The sequence below is a fragment of the Pseudopodoces humilis genome, chromosome 20 (genome assembly GCF_049639895.1).
Source record: "Pseudopodoces humilis isolate 2021_Gansu_Grassland_sample_001 chromosome 20, ASM4963989v1, whole genome shotgun sequence".
NCBI classification, from domain to species: Eukaryota; Metazoa; Chordata; class Aves; order Passeriformes; family Paridae; genus Pseudopodoces; species Pseudopodoces humilis.
The window spans coordinates 1,815,931-1,837,599 of record NC_142219.1 but is presented as its reverse complement, the minus strand read 5'-3'; the positions used below and the strand labels follow the sequence as shown (position 1 = coordinate 1,837,599).

Here is a 21,669-nt window from a genome sequence, read left to right as displayed (position 1 = left end):
GGCTCTGGAGAGCTGCGTGCGAGGTTCTCCTCCAGCTCACCTGGCCTGAGAGAAACCAGACCACAAAATAACACTTTGTGTATGTGGTTCTGTCACTGCCCTCCAGGGCAAGCTGTGAGCAGGCTCGTGGGGTGTGATACGCTGAGCTGCAGGGAAGTGAGATGCTTTACAAATCCTCTCTCATCAAATGTTGGGAGAATTCACACATCCTTTTGGAATAGCATTGCAGGGATGTCCTGGAGAGCCAGCTGCACTCGAGATGCCCTGTGCCCCTGTGGCAGTGTAGGACAACCTGCCCATGCAGCTGGGGCTTCTTCTGAAGCTGAATGAGTTAAAAGCAGTAACACATCCCAGCAAGACTGAGAAACAGCAGCAAAACTCAAACAGAAGAGGAAAAGACACTCGAGCCATCATTCATGTCAGTGGTATAGGAAGACTGATGGAGTTAAGGAGCCTTATAATTGTGTTTCAACCAAATCCTACTGAAATGAGCAGCTAACACACACGCACAGCAGCTCCCAAGATCATGTGAAGTTAATATTTACCCTGATTACACACACACAATCTGTCCAGGATGACCCCACCATCTCCACATCCTGCCACAGACCCTGAGCACCTGCAGGCCAGCAGGTCCCAGTTGCATTTACACCTCTGAACATGAGTTCAGTGAGTGCCACTGCCATGTGCTGGCTCACTGCAGCCCTGAGGAAAACTCACCCCAAGGGCTGGGAGATCCTCTGCAATTTGTTGAATTTTTCAAGTTAGCAAATAAGGAAAGAAAACAATAGAAATTAAAGGGAAAACTGAAAAACAGCAGAGCCAAGGCCACCAGAAAAAACACAGTTAACTCCATTCTCAATGCTCACTTCTCACAACAGTGTTGCCAGTGTTCACAATCCAGCTCCATTTCTGGCAAGAACACTGGGAAACCCAAAGGCTCCTGCTCTGCACTGGTGGCTCTCCATGGCCAGCTCTCTGCACACAGCAGCCCACTGCCCCCGTGATCTCCAGGAAAGGCTTGAATGCATGACCCCTGGGAGTCTTTAACACTCAAAACCAGAAGGCAAACAAAAAAAAGAACATTTCTTTTTAAATCTCATTAAGTTGCAGAGCATGATTATGATTTTCTAATGTGTAGAGGTGATAACAGTGCTTGGAGCTGTGGTTCAATTAATTATTTTATGGGAATAAACATACCAGGAGAGACTAAATGCAAACCATAAAGGTTCCTTGCTACATGTCAGACTCACAGCTGCTCAGCCTTTGATACAAGGCTACAATTCCTAATGCCACAGAAGAGCTTAATTCCCACAGTTAAAAAAAAAAAAAAAAAAAAACCAAAAAAAAAAAAAGGTGAAGCAATCATCTTAGCACAAACCAGGATGCAGCACACCCCTGGCAGATGCTGGTTCCTACACCAAAGTGTGCAAGATGGCCAAGAGCAGCAGCTGTTGCTGCTGATAATTAAATACACGTTGTGCTACCACAGAGCCAAGCAGAGCCACACACAAGGGGGGAGAAAAGAAAACCAGACCTGTCATGGAGCATTTACCTGAATCCCATGAGCTCAGAATGGGTTGAAGTTAAGAGGTGACAACCTTGAATCTCTTAATGGTGTTTTTTTCTAACGAGGACTCAGGATCACATGTGTTGTGTTTTCCAGGTGAGAATTATAATTTAGTCTCTTTTTAATGGCAAATTTTGTGGGTTTCACCCCAGTAAGTTACAGGTGAACAAGCCACAGAGAACCCTAAGAACTTCCATGGGGATGGGACTTAGCCCTGCTCTGCTGAATGCCACAGACACAGCTCTATCTCACGCTCCACTATTCCAGTGAAACCTCAGACTGTCTCAGGATACCTTCCTGAGCAGGCTGCATTTGATCCCAGACTCCTGCCCCTTCCCTCAAAACCTCCATCCTGAATTGCTATTACCAAGATGACATAACCCTATGAACAGGACAACAAAACAGCCTCTCCCAGCCTGAAGAAAAACCCCAAACTGTTAGGGAAAACCAAGGCTGGTATTTCCTCCTGTGTGTAACATACCATGTGCACAGTGCCTGCAAAGACAGCACCTTAAGGTGGGCATCAGGAGTCACAAGAAGGAGAAAATAGTAAAGTCAGGGCTAAAAACATCTGGAGAAACCTTACTACTCTTACACAGAACAACCTCTGTTCTCTGGGTAAGGAACACCCAGCCCCACCATGACCCCAAATAAATACTTGGATGCAAGATGAGGGATAACAACTACAAAACCCTGCTGAAACTTTAAAATGGCATCACACTACACACACTCTTCCAACTTAAACCCTTAATTAAACAGACTATTCTTTACGGTGCTGGAGCCACTCCAACTCCCATTGTTAAATTTAAAATAAAACCCCACAACCCCACAGCATCTGCAAGACATTAGAATATTCAATACCAACATCTTTATTCAGCTTTAAGACATTATTTAATATTTTTTCCCCAAATCTAAGGATTGAAAGGAAATAACCACCAGCACTTCTTACAGAATGTAAGTTCAGGTTTTTTTTAAATGAACCTTCTGCAATAATATCCTTGACCTTTAACAATTCCAGACTAAGTGTGTGCTCGATCATGGACAGCCTCTGGACAGACTGCACGGCCAGGGCGTGTTCAGTGCTGGGTGTCAGGATGAAGCAGACTCTGCAGCTTGGAAGCCAGCTCTAAATACAGTCCATTCATGCACAGGGACAAAACAAGAAGGCGGATTTGACCACAGAAAATCACTGGGAGCACAAGAAAAATACATTAGAAAATCAATTTTGATCACTGCTAATAAAGCTGAAGCACAAGCCAGAACCTTGTTGTTGTAACCTCTGTTATTCCAAGGTGGGTCTTCACTTCTCCTGCTCTCTCTGGAGAAGGAGTCACTTGCAGCCACTTACAGCTCCTGTCCCACCCCTCAGGTGGTTCCCCTGGCCTGGAAAGCACATGTTCAGCCCTGCCAAGGGATCCAGACATGATGACTTTCCTGACAGGACCAGGAGAAGAACTTGGACTGAATTCCAGCCTCTGCAAAGTCATGGGGAACCTCTATCCACCCATTCACTGCAGGGAGAGCAGGATTACAAGCTGAAATATCACCCATTAGCAACCTCTGCAAACATGCTGGCAGGCCATGACAAACCTCTGGTTTCCAGAAAGCTCCTGTAACCTTAACAGTGTTAAGTTACCAGTTTCACAGCCTCTGAAATAGTCTGAGGTGTCAGGTGGAACAGTAGATGACCCAGAGATTGGCAGTGTGCCCAAGGTGCACCTTGGCTCCACGAGCAGCCTGCCCAGGTAGGGGTACCAGATCAGGGACTGGTTCCCACCAGCCAACAGCCAGCCTACACACCAGAGTCAAGAGCACAGGCACTTTGATCTCTGCTCAGGTGATAACATCTTACCTGGGCCACATTCTTGGGCACTCCTGCCTGCTGGCTCCTAGCAACTCTGCTGTGCCAGAAAACATGAAAAGGGCAGCGAGGTTTGCAGAAAATCCCAATAAGTTCTCCCCAGCAGTTCCCACAGTTAATTAAACTGTTCAATCATGCATGCTTTAAAGTGCATGAAATTTAAAAAAAAAAAAAAAAAAGGAAAAAAAATCCCCCAAAGAAATACAAAAGCTGGACAATTGGTGGAAGCAGGTTTGTTTGATCAACTCTCCTCCTCCACCTGCCAAGCAATTCTGTGGCCACAGTAAAAAATTCTTCAGGCAACTCAGTCCTGTGTGCTGATCCTACCCTGCAGCTCCAAGTCTCCTACACCCACAGCTGCATGGCCAGGGCCAAACCATCCCCCTGCTCCAGAAGCCAGAGCCTCCCAAAAATACACACCCATGCCAGGGACAACTGCACACTGGGCACACCTGCCTCTACCAGAGGAGCCCGTAGCAGAGAAAATGCTTTGCAAGGGCCAAGCCACATCCTTCAGAACAGGCTCCAACGTCAAAAAAGTTCTGTTAACACATGCAAAACAAAGGAAGCATGGGGCACGTACGTAGGAACCAAAGGATGTTGGATGAGGAACATAAAGAAGGGAGGAGGTGGAAAAAGACGACTCATTTGAGATCTGTGCAAAAGCTGGCATTACTAGGCAATGCCTCTCCAACTGGATCAAGAAGTCCAGTAGCAGAGTATATCCTGTAGACAGCAGAGAAACAAAAAAAAAAATATCCAACAAATCAGAGTAGGAAAGTAGCTCATCACATCTTTTAGCAAAACAAAGTGGAAGGGAATAAAAACCAAATCAAGACTCTGATTCCAAGCTGTGCTTTACTCCAAGAACAGTCTTCTCTGTTTCTGTGAGTTCTGGACCATGTCCTTGCCAAAGACACTGCCTAGGCAATAAAAAAAAAAAATAATAATTTAAAGGCATTAAAGACTTGACCTCTGAAAGGTGTAAGAAAGCAGTGTGCAGAGCCCTGAGGATCTTCCTAACACTTGGGAGAGAGTTGCAGACATGTCAGAGGCTGCATGGACAAACAGATCCTGAAAGCAAAGCAAGAACATGGTGAAGATACTCAACAGCTAAGTTAGAGTAAATCCCTGAAAGACCAAAAAAACTGGCTAGCTCAGACTGGATGTGGAACCAGGAGGAAGAGCAGGAGAAACACCAATCACTCTTGTGCAAGCCAAGAAGTCAGGCAAAAACTGGAGGACAAGTGTTCAGCCACCGACTGGCAGAAGTCAAGGGGGCTCTGAAATGTGGCTGGAACCTATATAAAGATTGTTTTTTAACTCAGGAAAGGGTAAGCTTATAGCCATCCAACCACCACACCAGTCTTCTTCCAGGGGATTTGACATTTCCTGACTTTCAATCTGAAACAGAAATATCCCGTCAAGGAAAAAAAAAAAAAAAAAAAAGAACCAAATAAAAAAACAAACAAGGGGCTGTACCCAGGCCATGCAACACAAACACACACCACTGTTATCTGTTTATTCTCAGCTGGAGCTTCCCTTCCACATCCACCTCCTCCCTCCTTTCACTTCCAAAGTGATATGCCATTTAAGATCTCCTATCTGCTGGCTCTGCCCACTGCATCCTCAGCATTTAAAATCAGCTGTGACAAGCACTGCGTAAACCCAGGCACTATGAATACTGCAGGGCCGAGTGGCTGAGGGCTATTGCAGACTAGTCATATGCTTCAATATTTTGTCCCCAAGAACTCGGCCAATCCATTTAGCAAAGGAGCAGGACTCTAATAATAGACACAAGGATACACAGGAGATAAATGTACACAAGACAAAAATAAATCCCAGCCTTGTTATAATTTTAATACGGGAGCTAAACTGGGAAACGATAAATGAAGACTCTTACCACCAATTGAGTCAAGAGAAAAATTTAACTCCCAACAGCCCAAGAGTGAACACAGACATTCAAAACTAGATGGGAATTTTCAGGAAGTTGGAAGAGCATTAATCCTAAAATAAGTTTTTCATTATTTCAAACTACACAATAAAACCCAACACTTGAAAGAAGCAGACTTTAAATAACTGTGCATGTTCTCAGTCATCAAGTTGTGGGGCCACCATCCATCTCAAAAAGCTGCTCTCAGCTCTCTGTAAGCGGTTTAGCTCCACAGCAGCTCATTTTAATCTCAGTCAGTGATCTCAAATTGAAGTTCTAATACACTCATATACATCTATAAACTCCTACATACATTTTTCCTTTATGAGTTTTAGCCTGTCTTCACTTTACATGGTTAACCACGCTCCCCCACAGCCCTGCCTTCGCTTTAGAAAACAACCTCTGGTGTTTATGAGATTAACTATTTCCCCATGGAAATTATCTGAGGGATAACTCTTCCCTTCCCACAGGAATAACCCAGAAGAGCCTCAAAGATTTCACAACCTTAAGCCCTGTGTCATCACGAGTTATACTTCTGTGAACACAAACATCTTCTGTGTGCTCAAACGAGGAGGCAGAGCAGGGGCTGTGGGCCAGTGTGAGTTCGATCTGACCCCTGGCCAGATGTCTCCAGCCCAGGGTTTCACCCAGCAGCTCTCAGACACTCCCCAAGCCTCCAGACAGAGGATACCACCACGTTCTACATCCATCTGCCCCAGCATTCATCACCCTACTTGTCCATCCAGCCCCTCCTACGTGTGACCGTGGTCACAACTCTACAGAAGGAGCTCCAGCTCCACACGGAAGTGGCTTTGTGACTGGCCATGGTGGAGCCTCTCAAAGGGCTGAAGAGGGACTCCAAACAGTCCTGGTAGTTCTCCCCTCTGATTCCCCCAGGCTCTGACTCTGCAGCTCAGCATGCACAGGATCATTACCCTGGAGTGATGTGAGATGACCCAGAGCCGATCTTCAACCACGTTCAAGCCCATCCTCTGCTAAATGACAACTGCTTGGCCCTCCCCTCCTCCCTTACCAACTGTCCTTGCCCGTGGCCTCGAAGCTCATTAAAAGGTCTATCTGAGCATCCTTCAAGTGACTCCCAGACTGCAAGGAAATCCATTCTGGTGGTGGAGTAAGATTGGGCCAGGCTAAATTTCACTGCATGTTTATCTCTGCTCAAATCATCCTACTAAAAAGGAGAAAACAGTCATGTTCCAGATGGGAGAGACTTTTTTTAGCAAGCCATGGATATCTGGCACGCTTTACTGAAGGTCTTTCATCATGCACACAAGGTATAATGCTATCTAGTAATCTGAGGATACATCCATGGGATTTTCAACCTCCTCTAGAAATTGAGATTCAACAGGAAACCACAAATACACCACGCAATTAATTTTTCTTTACCAAATGTTTCCAGTCATGTCGCAATTTTAACAGTAAGCAAACTATTTGGGTTCTTTCCAGTTCTTGTGCAACAATGTTCCTCATTTTTCATTTTATTTTTTAAAGAATCTGGCTGAGATTTCTTTTTTTTTTTTAAGAGAAGAGTTTAAAACAAGTTAGGAAGTCGGTGTGAATAGATCATACTCTCCCCATTAAATACTTACACCACCACCCCCCCAAAAAGTTTCCATACCACATAGCAGAGGTTTTGTACAAACAAAGTAAAGACTTTACCCAGCTAAAAATATAGCAAGCAGCCTAAGAAATAAGAGCAGAACAACGTATCTACCGACACAGGCAATGCTGAGCTATCTGAACCACATAAATAAAAGTCTCATTCAAACATTCCCCCACTCCCCTCCCAACACCATTCCAGGAGAACAAAGAAACATTAAGTCTTACTTTCCTGGTGTATATTTGATCAGACCTTCTGTTAACACAATATGACAACAGCAATGAAGGGAAGAATATCACAGCTAAACAACCGTCTACCATTCCCCTTCCTTCTGCCGAGTCCGTGCTGACGCAAGGATGGAGCAGCTGCTGTCTGTTTTTAAACAGCTCCATATTTCATAAGAAGCTGCTGATTTCTGAAAGGACAGAAAACCCAGCCAACGACTTACAAAATAAGAACCAAATTAAAGCAATTCAGGACACACTATTTAAACATTGTGTCCGTTTGCTCAGCCTCCCTCCAGCGTACCACCGCAGCTGAAACTCCTAAGACACGTCTGGCCTCTGTCTCAGCCTACTCCGTTATCACCACAAGCACAACTTTTAAGTATTCATCTAGCACTGAGCAGAGGACAATGGAAAATCCCTCCCACAGCTCTAGATAAAACAAATGCTTGAAATATGGGAGAAAACAAACTTGTGTCCAGCTTGATGCAATCACAGAAACTGCTTCACCAGATGAACGTAACCCTCCCCTAGCTGTGTGTTCTGCTGCTGAGGGATGCTTTATCAACAATAAACAGACATTTGGGATGGAAAGACTCTCCCTGAAGGACACAGCCATGTGTCTCAAACTTTTGAAAACTTACCCAAAAATAAATACAGCTATTGATACTAATTTATATTTAATCAGGGATGTATTAGGTATCTGGGGAACCCCTCATCACCACTAAAATTCCACATTTGGGTCTTGTTAAAAATCTACATCATAACATACAGGTCACTGCGTATTAGGACCTCAAAAGAAAGAAGCTTAAAGCTTTTCTGTTCTGACTCTGCAGCTCTCACTCTGGCTGTTAAAAGCAATGGGTTATACCAGGCAAGTCCCTCCCGAGGGGCTCCAGACGCCCGCTGTCTCCTTTCTAGTTAATAGCTGCTGTAAGAATACTGCTTTTTTGGCTGTTTGTGTCATGTTGATTAGCTTAGATAAGGGCGTGGGGAAGGAGCAGGGAGAAGAAGAAAGCATGTAGGGGGATAAGGATTTAAAGAGGAAAAAAAAAAAGGCTTTCATCTGCTCTGATAATTAGCAGGTCATGCTGAAAATGATCAGCATCCCTTTAACGCAACTGTGCATGAAATGTGCAGAGCCCTGCTCAGGTCACTGCACCCATGCAAATCACTTCGTTATATCCGTCACTACACCCTGTGGTTTATTAAACTTCTCTGGCTTCATAAGGACTCTAGCCAAGATACTTCCACACTCCCACGTGGGAGAGGAGGGGGTTACAAGGGTCTCCACTATTGCTGCTCTGTCACAGGGGCGCTGGGCATGGAGGTGCCAAGGCCAATCAAGGACTAATTAAAGGTTTGCAAAAGACCTCCCGATTCTCTGATGAAGCAGCACTTGCCATTCCTGGAGAAAAAGTGGTTGCACAATCCTCCTGTTCATCACCTGGAGGTTTTCCCAGGGAAACCATCAACAAGGAAGAATCAGACTGCCCAGAACGTGACAAAAATCTTCTGTCATTCATCACCTGTAGCTGCTGTCCCAGGAGTCTCTCTGCAGAGCATTTATTGCTTCGTGCCGAACAGTCTCCCTGCCCAAAACACACTGCCAGCCCTGAGTGCCCAGGAGCACAGCCCCTGCATCAGGCAAGCTTGGCTACCACACTGAGGACACCATCTGGGACCCAGCACATAAACCCTGGTGCTAAATGAACAGCAGGGCAGGGGGAAAATTCAAAAAGCAGCAATGGAGCTCTGGTCATTTGGGCTCTCCCTCCTCCCCACATCTATTCTCATCTTCAGAAAAGTCAGGAGTCACTGCCAGCCAGCTGCAGCAGAAGCTCTTTAATAGACATGCCCTTCTCAAAAGGAGGTGAAAAGATGATAATGACAATGACAATTCTTCCTCTGATGTACTCACATCCTTCTATTAAGGACACATTACCTCAAAGGTCAGTAATTGCCAGCCAGGGCCAGCTCTGCCTTGACAACCCATCTTCAAAATGCACTGAGTGCCTGACCGTGCCCAGGACAGGGAGAGACTGCCCTCACCATGCTGTCTGGAGAGAGGAGAATTCCCTTTGGTGGCTGGGATGGCTGCATCTTCTCAAGCATCTTTAATTTTAGCAGCTTTCCCTCACTTCCAAACTGTCCTTCTGCCTCAGCTTAATGTTCCAAACTGACACAGACCTTCAAAGCTGCTGTTTGTAAGAAGCCCAGAAGGATGGAAATTAAGACATTATTTTCATATAAAGACGAGGGTTAAATCATTGTGCCCAGAGTTAGCCGATGTGCCATCCTGCTTCCTGGAAACAGGAGCAACTTGCCAGCCACCACAGGGATGGGAAGGGCAGGGGACAGTCCCAACAAGGACATCAGTGGGGCACACGGACCAAGCAAACAGCACTAAGGCTGGTCTAGAAGTAAATCAGAAACCCTCTGTAGGAATGTAAAAAAACATCATATAAGCAGCAGAGACTGATCACCCAAACTCCCTCCACACATCTCAGCAAAACAGAAAACAGCAACACTGCAATGGTGACAAGAGCAGCAGGGAGGAGTCAAAGCAAACTGAAGTGTAAAACACATCCCTCTGTGGTACCAACGCTCACCTGGCAAAGGGGAAGCTTCAGCCAAGAGGGCAGTGTGGAGTTCCTCAATGACAAACCTACAGCAATTATTAAAAAGGCATCATCCATACATAATTTTGAATTTAATTTAATTAGGCACCCTGCTAACTTCATTACTTATTTAACTGGACTGCTCATTCAATTTACATTACTACTGTTTCAGAGAACTGCTTCGGGCCCCGTGCGGTGGGAAATGCATGAGAGGACACATTTGGGGATGCTGTAGCCCCAAGCCACAACTGGGAATGCTGCAGCCCTAAGCCCACACTCCCCTGACACTCAGCATTTCTCCTGGGACAAAGGCATGTCTTATGTTTTATTTTTCTACCTCTGTGCAAAGTCCAGAAGAGCTCAAAGAGTTAAAAAAAAAAAAATAGACAAAAAAATCACAGGTAAAACCCCCAGATTTATCATTTTTAATGCTTGTGTACACCAGTCAAAGCAACAGCCTCCTACACAGTTGCCAGATTCTTCTTTTTCACCTAAGAAGTACAGAAAAATAATACTCCATGGAGCTTGGGGGAATATATATCAGAGCACTTCACTCAGCACCCAAAAGCATCTTTCTAAAACCATCGTCTCCAGAACATGACACACCAGGTCAGGCCAGGAATCAAGAAAGGTCTCACGCAAGCCTCGTGCCACACTGCTGGGCTGGGGAGGTCAGCAGCCTGGAGCCAAACCTTTCACACCAAATCAGAGGCAGGAGCGGAGGATCTGGCTCCCCAAAGCCTCACTGGTCAGTGTGTGCATCCTCCTTCCCAATGCTTCACACAGTCACATCCCTCCTCGTCTGGCAGCTCTGCCTGCCCTCGCCTGCTGCTCAGACACAGCAGAATTTTCCCAGGCAACTTCAGGAGTCTCCTCGAAGGACTGAGTCCAAAGCCTCAATTCCCTGCCTGATCAGAAGGGATGCAGCAGCATGGCTGGGAAATGGAAAAGAGGCAACAGCACCTCAAGCAGATTCCTGAAACAGCCTGAAGTACGTAGGAAGGAAGATACCTCAGCCTTCAAGTGCAAGGTCTGTCTCAGAAAATTCATACACATTTATAAAGATCTCTGACTGACAGGAGTAAGAGAGTGTGACATGGTACAGACACCAGCCTCAAATTAGGCTGTTGTGCTTGGATTGGGTTTTTTTTTTTTAATTCCTTCAGCTCAACAGTTCTTCTTTAAATCAAACTGCTCTGAGAATTCTGACCGGGCATTTAAAAAAAAAATGTGAATAAAAAACTGGAGAGCAGCACAAAGCCAGGAACACCCCAGGACAGCCATCCATTCCTTGTGCAACAGCCCTGCTAGCAGGGAGGTGCTGCTCACCACAGTGCCTGCACAGCCTGGAATGACTGTCATTACCTCAGGCACTGTCCTCAAGATACTTGTGACATCCATTTTTCACTCTCCAAATCAACTCCAGACCCAAAAGTAATTTAAGAGCTCAAGGAGTTCAATGTAATTTGCTCCAATCAATGCACAAGCCCCGTATGAAGCATCAGAAGTTTTCAAAGAGTGCTGTTATGACCAGACCAACCCTCACCTGGAACATTGCAATCTGCTACATCAATGGAAAAGATACAGACCCAGTGGTAGTGGTGTTTTTTTTTCCTGAGGTCACCTGGTAAACAAAAGGACTAAAATCATCTCTACAAAGATCAGCAATTCTGTCATGTCATGACATAATTACTGTCATTACAGCAGTAATACTCAGTCACTACAAAGCCTTCAAGAAGAACCAGCATCAGAAGTGATGAGTTTTCCAGTTACCTCCCATAAAAATGAGACTGTCTAGCTAACAACCCCCCTCTGATCTTGTCTTCAAGATGTTCAAAATGAAACCTCTCACCAAGACAATCTAATATTTGGTTTCATTAGCATGCCAGTGCAGCACAGACCATTTGCTTGCTCCTTGTGAAAATAAAGTTGCAAAATGATTTGCACAGCATTAGGGGAAGTGTAAGCAAGACAGTTCCCATCAGTGGGGAAGGAGACAATCCCAAAGCCATCTCTGCTGGCCTGTCCTTGTTGAGAATGGTGGCAGAGGTGAAATATTACATCAGAAGGAGCAGACTTTGCTATCTGGCCAGGGCTGAAGTGGCAATACCAGCATTATTCCAGCTTTCACAAGGGGAAGGGATCACATGGACTCCATTGAAACAGAGGATCCTGGCAATTCTCATTTCCTACAGCAAACAGTTCTCAGGGGCCTCCTCCAACCTCCTCCAGCAGGAAGAGGAGAACTTCTAACACCTAATTGCTGACATTTAAGAATGTGAAGCTTCAGCCATCAAGTTGACACTGCAGCAGGGAATGCAGCTAACAGGTATACAGTTGCAGGCTCCCAGAGTGTGGATTTCAATTTACAGTTTTAAAAAAAAAGGAGAGAGGAAACTAACCTACAAAAACAATCAGCTTTATCTGGGCTATTTATCCACACAAACCATGTGGCCACACCATAATGTGAACAACTGCATGGATTAGGCAATGTCCCAAGACATGCTCAGATCTGGAATCCTTTATGTTTTAAATGCTACTTCTGCCTTCTCCTTGGTGCCAAAATGCCTTGAGCAAGCAGCACATGCATGGGGGAGAAAGGAGCAGCAGAAGAACCAGAAAGGTACCAAAACACTTCAGGTATCAACATGATGAACACAGTAGGACGAGCAGACATCCACCAGTGTGCCTGAAGGCAGAGATGCTGTGATTCGGAAGAAAATCACACTATGGTAAAGTTGCTGTTCTCCCGTGGATAACAATAAAAAGCAAAGCCACACTTCTCCTAAATAAACCCAGTGTTTGTTGTTTCTGTTCCTTTGTTTGCTATGTAGAGCTCTAAAGCCAAGCAGGAACATTTCCTGCCCAGCTAATGTCGTTCACTTCCAACTCACCAACCTAGGCTTGCCCCTGGACTTTTCTCTGACACAGGAGTCACGAGTTTCACAGGTAATCCCTGAGACACACAGAACTCCACAACACAAAGACCCAAAAAGTCCCCTCCAAGCCTGCCCCAGCCTGGCTGCTGCTTTTTGAGGCCCTTTTAAAGCAAGAACTTTGTAATGCATCTCTCTCGCTGCTCTGGGAGACAGCATTAAAACACAAAGCCACACAGTGCTCATGCTAATGTTTCCATCTGCTCAGAGCCTGGGTTTTTTTAAGGACAAAATAAAACCAAGATGATCCTGTGCACAGACACTTGGGTGCCTCAATCCTTTCAGGCATCTCCAGAGATTTTCAAAGTGCCCCAAGGACACACAAATAAACATCTGAAGGGAGGTGCGTGTGGAGAGGTCCAGCAGCAGGTCTGTAAGAGATGTTTGGCCTAAGAACTCAAGACAGAGGGCCATGGGAAAGCCCTCTACCTTCAACCACATGTGGGCTGACCCTCCCAACAGTCCCACTCACACCGCCTGCCCCTTGCCTTTGCTCCAGTTACCCCAGCAAAGACTGGGGTGACCCCAGCTAGCCTTTCACTCTTGGATTTCAACGTCCAGCCTTCAAAGAAACCTGACCCAAAGTCCAGCGAGGTTAATGGACAGGCACACGCTGACGTCAGTGAGGTCCCTGGATAAGGTCACTGCAGTGTTTGCCTTATCTTGAAACTGGCACTGCCTGGAAGCCAAGGAACAAAGTTAACACTGATCAGAGGTTTGCTGTCTTCGCCTTTCCGAGGCCCAGCCTCTCTTCTGCACACACCCCTGGCAGGTGTGTGTTTGATTGAAAGCTTTTTCAATCATCCCTATGGATTTCTCCACACCAAGCAACCAACGTGGGCAGACTCAGAAGTCAAACCCCAAAGGTGAGACAACAGACTGTGGGGAAAACTGCGCACAAAACGTTGATGCACGTTTCATCTCGTGGGCCAAAGTGCCAAAATCAAGTCTCTAAAACTTTCCAGACTTGGGTTCCTCAGAGATTCAAGGGTTACTCCCAGCATTGGCTACCAGAAACAGCAGACATGACCTCGTTTGACCACAGCACATAATGCTGGGACTCACAGTCCCAAGTATTTGCCTCATAAGGCCAGAGGTTGCAGTGACGTTATTTACTTTGAGAGTTTAATTCTACCCAAGGTGATTTTTGGGCTGCACTCCAAAAACATTTTCCTCCTGCACCAGCCTACCCTGCCGCAGACACCAGGAACCCAGTTATTCATCAATCCCTTAAAAAAAAAATCACATCATTACTAAAGTCAGCTCTTTGACAGAGACTCCCTGAAGATCCTCACGTGACAAGAGCCAGGAGCTCAGAGACAAACACTCCTCTGCTCCCATGCCAGAACACCTGTTTATTTTGATGCCAAATTCCAATGGCTAAAAAAAAAAAAAAAAAATTATAAGCCATCTTTCTCCATTGCTTCTTTTGAAGATGATGGATGCATGGTGGGAAGCTGAGCAGCACACAAACAGGCCTTTTTAACACCCCCACAGCCCACAAGCAAGACACGCAAAGCAGTCACTAACAAAGATCAAGTCCTCGTAAGACCTGAAATATGAACAGATCATACAGAACAGCATTGCTGAGTATTTGTGTACTAAAGCTACTTTTCTACAGCAGCCAAAAAACCCAGAGAGCCTGAGGCAGTCCCAGGCAGAACGTGCAGGCTCGGAGCGAATGTTCCCACTACCAGGGAAAGAGAGTGAAGCACCCTGCTCCTCTGCAAATAAACACGTGCAGCTCAGCATGGAGTTGGAGCTCCTCAGGCCTGTGGAACCTGCCCCAGGCTGTGGCCATGGAAAGGGGTGATGGGTGACTGGGTGCCAGCACAGCCTGCACCCACGTTTGCAGAGCCTGCAGGCAGCACAGCCGAGAGAATCCAGGGGCTCACACTGGGCTGTGCTCAAATCCCCAGCCTGGATAGCAGCAACAGTCAGAAGCTTCAGGCATTTCTCAGAAGGAATTGCCTTGCTAAGAGCAGCAATACTGGGCACTCCAGGAGTCTTCATCAGTTTTAACCAAGGTCTGTGACTGCCCTAAGACCAGGACAATGTGGCAGCAACCACGGAACACCCACCGTGGCACCAACAGAGACTGGAGCTGCACAGTCTTCAAGCAGCCCTCAGTCTATCTGCAACACCCTGAAAGAACTGTGTGGTCATTCTAAGACCCTACCTAAGGTCAGCAATTCCTAAAGCAGAGCCTGAGGAACAAAAGCACATTACCAAACCACAAAACTCCACTTTCCAGTGTTCACAGCATCACACCAACTGAGCACGCCTTTACCAAGAGAGGCTGCCAAGCTCTGCCCACACTGGTGTTTCACAGCAGTGGAGGCGTCCTCAGCAAAGCCCATCACAGCCAAAGCAGGAGAAGGTCACCAAGGGGAGGGCGGGAGCCCTGCAGAAAATGTACGGCATTGTTGGGAAAGCAGCAGGAATGTGGCACAAAGGTAACTGCTACAGCCTAGGGCCGCCAGATGAAAGCTGGATCAATACTCCACTATGTTGTTTAACCCGTTTATTGGGGGGGAGGTGGAGATAAATGAGTATTTGAGTTGCCAGAGGGTACACTTTCACCCCAGTCTGAGTCAGCCAGAGCCGAGTTCCTGCCCAGCAACACCACTGCAGCCAAGTGATTTCAGCCTTACAGTTCACTTAACCACAGAATACAAAGAGCCAGTAACCCAGCAGTCGATAATGGAATAAACTATAGGTCAGTGACCAGGAGAAAACAAACCATTTAAAATTATTCCAATATTGACAGGCACAGGACACAGGCCTGTATATTTATTTATTTGTTTTAACCAGCCTATCTGCTCAGAGACAGTGCTGAGCCAGCTGCTAAAATTACAAGGTTAGATTCTCAAAATCTGTGGGTGAACTGCATGATGCCAGCACACTCTTCCAGCCTTCAAAGCACAGCACTGGCAGGCAGGACTGAGTGTGCATGTGATCAGCCCCAACACAGCATGCACACACTTGCTTATCAGAACATCAGCAGGCGAGGGTTAGGGGGTACCTGAGCATGAATCACAGCTCTGCCAAGCTGCCTTTGAAAGCCTGGCCTGTAGCCAAAAGGGAGTGCACAACCTGATTCAAAACACTCAGCCAGGAGCCCAGCCAGGCTCATTTATAGCTCCATTTCCTGCTTTTCCCCTGGAAAATGCTGTAATGGCAATTTGCACCTTAGGATTAAAGATCACTAGGGCTCTCTAGCAACTGAAAGCACCCAGAAAAGCCCCTTTACCCTCCCAAGTCTAAGGAGCATTTCTTCCATTGCACGTGAGCAAAGCGAGGAGGAGGAGGTGACACCGACTACTGCACAGGCAGCAAGCAGGGAATGTTCACATGGTACCACAAATCAACCCTATTTCCTCAAAATGGAACAAGACAATGTGAGCTTGGCAGGGCCGTTCAGACAAGCAGTAGGCACTGCTCCTGGCCAACCTCTTGCTCCACTGAGTAAAGCAAAACCAGCTGCACCATGTGCACCAAGCAGAGCATCAGGCCTGCCTCAAGACCAAAGAACCGGGCAGGATCTGAAGCTGACACCCCACCGCACAAGTAAGATTGAATTACAATTACAGTGAAATTTTAACACATTCAGACACAGAGTGTCAATCCCAATTCCTCCTATTTGCAGAGCTGGCCAACCTCCCCACACTGAACGTGATCCAGAGCGCTCTTCATCCGTGCTGGCACCACCACAGCCATGGCTCCCTGTGCTAAGCAAGCTGCCCAGGCTGAGGCAGGCAGTGCCAGCAGTGTGCCACCAAAGCATCGTTTCTCAACTGCAGCGAAGGGAACGCAAAGCCAAGACTGATGACTTTTCCAGCAGAGTACCAAGGAAATAAATTACACTGTTTCCAAAATCCGTTTTCCTCAAAAATACTTGCTCACCAGAGGGGAAAGTCTTCAAGGCTGAATTTAGTGCTCAGGAAAAAGACTGGATTAAGAACCCCAGAGACCGCTTGCTGTTTTTTCTCCAGCAGAAGTGAAATAGAGCTGTGAATCCTGGCCAGGCAGATCTCCTGTGCATCACAGAGGGGCAAGTGACCGACAGGATGGGCCACAATGGAGTTCAGCTTCCCATCCCAGTCTCTCCTTGGCATCTTTCTCACCACTGCTAATAAGGCCACTGTGATTCCCAGCAGCAGAAGTACCTGCCCGTTAACAACTGGACTCCTGCCACCCTGTGCCATCCTGTGCCATGAGACAGCTCTGGCTGCCCACTGCCAGCCTGCCCAGAGCTGAGCCTGGCAGATCCCATGGCTGAGCCTGGCAGATCCCATGGCTGAGCCTGGCAGATCCCATGGCTGTCTGCTTCCCCCCAGAGCAGGATGAGACAGCACAGCCTTTGTTCAGTGTCTGCTCCTTCCTCTCATTTGCTTGGGAAATAACCAGCAGGTAAACAACACCCAGCATCTGTTTACCCACAAAGAAAACCCTCACCACCTTTCAGCTTTTATTTATTTTCTTCTTTTTTGTTGTTGTTGTTGTTTTGTTTTAATTCCAGTAAGTAACAAAGCCTTAACCCAGCCCAATAAAGCACTGCAGAGCCTGGCTCAGCTCACTTTGGCTACAGGCAGATCAATAGCTTTCTTATATCTCTCTGCTCTGCTTGGGAGGGAAAAGGGGCCACTTCTTTTCCAGCCAAGACATCTGCACAAGGCATCTATGTGCTGTGAGCCAGGACCCCTCACGGGGAGAGCTGAAAAGAGATGAAAGAGTGCTTTGGCACAGCAGAGCCGTCTCCTCTCGCCCTCATCTCTGCTGGCACTGCCAGTGCGTTTTATGTGGGAAAGTTTTCAAGTCCAGTTTAGCCTCCCAACCACCATCAGTTCTGCACTGGTACTTATTCACGCTGGGGTAGGAGAAAGGGGAAAAAGTCCCTTGGAGCAGAGGTTCAGGCACTGTAGGTAGGACTGCAGAGGCCTCCTGTGCTGTCCAGGCAGCTGCTGACAGAACTGGTAATTCTGAACATCCTGAAGTTTAAAAAATGAGCTCCAGAGGCACAGAGGGAAAAGCGTACAGGAAAGCCAGCCCTGGAGCTGGGAATGGCTCAGTGCAAATCCATCAATCCCCAAAGCATCCCTGGAGGTCATGATGGGTGGCTGCTGTTTCTTTGGGGATGAGAGTGACATCCAAAATAAAAGCACCTGTGCAAACATCCCTGGGGCTGGGGAGCTTTGACTTTTCAAAATGAAATGAGCCTGGACCAGCCTTTCACCTCCACTTATGAGCCATCCCTGGGCTGCCACCGTGTTGGTCCAGGAAAACCCAGCTCCACACAGCATTCTCAATCCTGCAGAAGAAGGGAGCTGCCTTCGCAAGATCAGTCACCAGCTACCCCAGCAGCAAATCATAAACCCCACAGCTTTAAAATAACAGTTCACATAAACCCATATTCCAAACATGAACAAAGCTCTGTCAATTGCATTAGGCTCTGCCTTATCCATCATGTTTACAAGACACGTGAATGCTTTCTAAAGAGCAGATGCTTTTCAAGTTTAATAATTCAACCGTTCAGAATTGAGCATTGAAAGACCCCGCACGCGAAGAAATAAATGCACGCACAACGGAAGCCTTTGCTGATTTTCAGCTTTTTTTCCTTTAAACAGAAACTACCAAGAATGCCAGAAATGTTTGCTTCTGAAGAAATGACTGACAAAGAGGATGTCTAATAGATGGAAAGCATTTGAAGAAGGAAAAACAAAAACAAGATGACCCTCAAACACATTCTTGCGGGACAACTTCTGAAAACCACATGAATAAGTAATACAGGCTTCCCTTGAAACAGCAACAGCACAAGCTTCAATGGACAACGTCACCAGGACTCGATCTCTGCTGCAGATCAAATGCCACACAGCAGGAAACAGCTGACACACAGCTCAGCCCAATTATATACAGTGCTCTTTGCATACAGGGCCTCCTCTTTAATGCTCTCTTTGCTGGCAACCAGCCCCTTGTGCCCCTCGAAGGAAAAAGGCAAAGCTGGCTTTGTGCACTCTGCCATGCTGGCAGTGTCTCGGGGTGTCTAACCTACGCTCTCTCTGCACGGATGTTCAGCAGCACAAGATGGAAAGCCACAAAAACACCCCACGGCTAATCTCAGCTCTGATAACATCTTCCTGGAACATGTCACTTAAGGTCTCCAAACCTCAATTTCTCTATCTGTTAAAAAAAATAAAAAAAAAACTTTGCCAGTGCAAGGGCTAAATGGAAAACACCCATAAAAAAAGATATTCCAGGTGTGCCCTGCACTCTTTGTACTCACTGTTATCAGGGCTCAGACTATGAATTGTTCAAAGCCTGAACTATTTGCATTACCTGGTGAAAACAGTGCAGTCTGTTGCTAATGCTCAATGCAGGGTATTTTCTACACACCCTTCTCATCATCTCAGTCATTTACAGCATGACTAGTTCTTTTACATGTACTCACACATAACCACCTAAGTTTGGCATTTACCGCATTATCACTACAGAGAAATGACTGCAGGGGACAAATTAATTACCTATGCAAAGCAGGCTGAGAATAGTCAGCAACATACTGTACCACTGAAATGCTAGACAAAGCCTCAAACAGAACTTCCCTCATGTGGAGGATTATAGGCTCTACCCACAAAGGACTCAAGTGTCTTGCCTTATCTTTTTTCCATTTAAAAGGAAAGAGACTTTCCTGAAAACCTGATAGAAACATGCCTTTACAGAACAAATGCAAATGGATTAACACACTTATCAGCAGCAGGCTTGAGGGGAGGCAAAGACATACTTCTCCTGCTGCCTAGATATTCTAAGATACTTTTAATTAAATTATAGAACATCATTAGCTAATTAAATATTCTGGTCCATCATTACACATCCCTACACCTCCTGCTGCCTTGCAGACCCCCACGGTCTATGAATCACAGAACCGGTCAAGCTGGAAGGGACCACAGCAAATCATCTGGTCCAACCTCCCTGTTCAAGCAGGGTGATTCTGAAGACCATGGGACAGGATTGCATCTAGACAGTTCTTGAATACCTCCAGTGAAAGAGACTCCACAACCTCTCTGGGCAACCTGTTCCAGCACGTGGTCAATCACACAGTGAAGTTCTTTCCTCACATTTAAGTGGAACTTCCTGTGCATCAGTTTCTGCCTGTTGTTCTGTTGGCTGGCACCACCAAGACAGAATCCACATGAGCATTTCAAAGACATGGGCACTATAAGGGGAGCTGTAAAAGAAAATCTCACTGCTCTTCCCTCCTCCACGGGCATATGTGCCCACTCATACTTGGTTCTGGCACTCAGAGAATCCCCCTTAGGTAGAGGAACTCAACTATTCTATCAGCTTTATTAAATTCATCTTGTATACAACCCTGAGCAGCACAACTGCCTGAGCCCAAAGAGCTTGGCCACGCTTCTCCCCTGCTCCCAAGGTGATGTGACAACACAGGTACAGGTACAGCACAGGCAGCATCTGACCCCCGAGGGAAGCAGAGCCCCCACCAGGTCACACAGGCGGCTGCACAGGCAGAAAGTCTCATAAACTGTTTGGCTTTAAATGCCTTGCACTGGCTGAGGGGTTTAACAAGTATATTCCAAAACATTGCCTTGTCAAGTTCTGGATCGTCAGCGTTAAATCCTTGAGCAACCAAGTGAGAAATGAACCTGCAGACAGAGAAACGTGTCTCGCTGTTCTTCCCCTGCCTCACCCTCTCCGTTAGCCAGTGCATGTTTGCTTTTGCTTCTGAACTTCACTTCTCTGTGCAAACAGTCTGCTATGAGAGGTATTTGCTCAGTCCACAAGTTTCCTGCATTTTTTGTCCAGCTCTGGGGCCTGATCATCAGGCATTTCCAGCTCGGAAACCCAGGCTATGAACGACTCCAGCCCTGCAGAAATGATGCATCAGAAGCAGAGACATTTCTGCACAAAGTTATCTGAGGACCAGAGCAGATGACAGGGATTCTGCAGAGGACCTCAGGGTGTCAGAGCCACGGGGCAGCCCAGCCCTTTCACCCAGGAACAAAGACACCCAAAGCACTGCATCTTTGAAGCCATGCTTTAAGAACATAAAGCAGCTGCAAATCCACAGCACAGCCTCCTCTGTGCTCTCCTGTCTGCCTACCAACTCCCAGAGAGACTCTGCCCTTGGTCATGCTTTGTAGGCTGGCCACCTCTGAAACACAGCCTGCTTAAAATCAGCTTTTATACCATCGTCTCTGTTCTACATCAGAGCTTTGCAGCACAGTTATCACCAGTCCATGTACCCTGGATTCGTGAGCCCAGCCTATGGAGATGTAGTAACTTTCCCTTTTCCAAAAGCCTCTGACACCCACGTCTTCAAGTATTTGCTGCAGCTCCGCACGACACCGTTCCCTGAAGAGCCTGTAACATGTCCAGTACACTGAGCAGCTTTGACCTGGAACAGCACCAAGCACAAAGGGTCCTCAGCAGGCTCTGTATGCAACAATAACACAACAAGGAACGCTCCAGTCCAACAGAAACCCAGGGGACACAAACAGTTGAGCAGGATTTGGTGGATGGAGGTTATTAGTGCATTACAAATAGAACAGAAATTCAGGAAGCAGTTATCTCCAGAAAAGAAAGATTCATTTCCTTATGGTGCTTGCAAATCACACTGCTAACTTCAGATCGGAAGAGCTGGTGCTCAGTAGAATGAAATTAAGCATGTTGGATCACACAGGACACCCGAGTGGATAATAGCAGAAAATTAATGGAAGCATATGTGCCTCAGGCAGAGGGCTGGAAGACCAGCAAGAGAGCTGTGCTCAACTAAACTTCACCATGATAAATGAAAGCCAGAAAACATACTGCAAATGCAGAAATATGATGATTAGCTCTACACCGGAGGTTCAACGTCTTAAACATTGATTTGCTTTCTCCAAGAGCATCACTCC

General features: G+C 46.5%; 1 protein-coding gene across 11 annotated transcripts in view; it reads right to left on the bottom strand.

Annotated features, from left to right (window-relative positions):
* Positions 1 to 21,669, bottom strand: part of NCOR2 (nuclear receptor corepressor 2) — a 227,114-nt gene that overhangs the window by 177,371 nt on the left and 28,074 nt on the right. The window contains exon 1 of one of the 11 annotated variants that reach the window (XM_088064917.1): positions 7,207 to 7,278. The exons of the other annotated variants lie outside the window; for them this stretch is intronic. The gene's annotated coding sequence lies outside the window, so the exon portion shown is untranslated. Of the gene's footprint in view, positions 1 to 7,206; positions 7,279 to 21,669 lie in introns of those variants that run through there. 11 annotated transcript variants of the gene reach the window in all.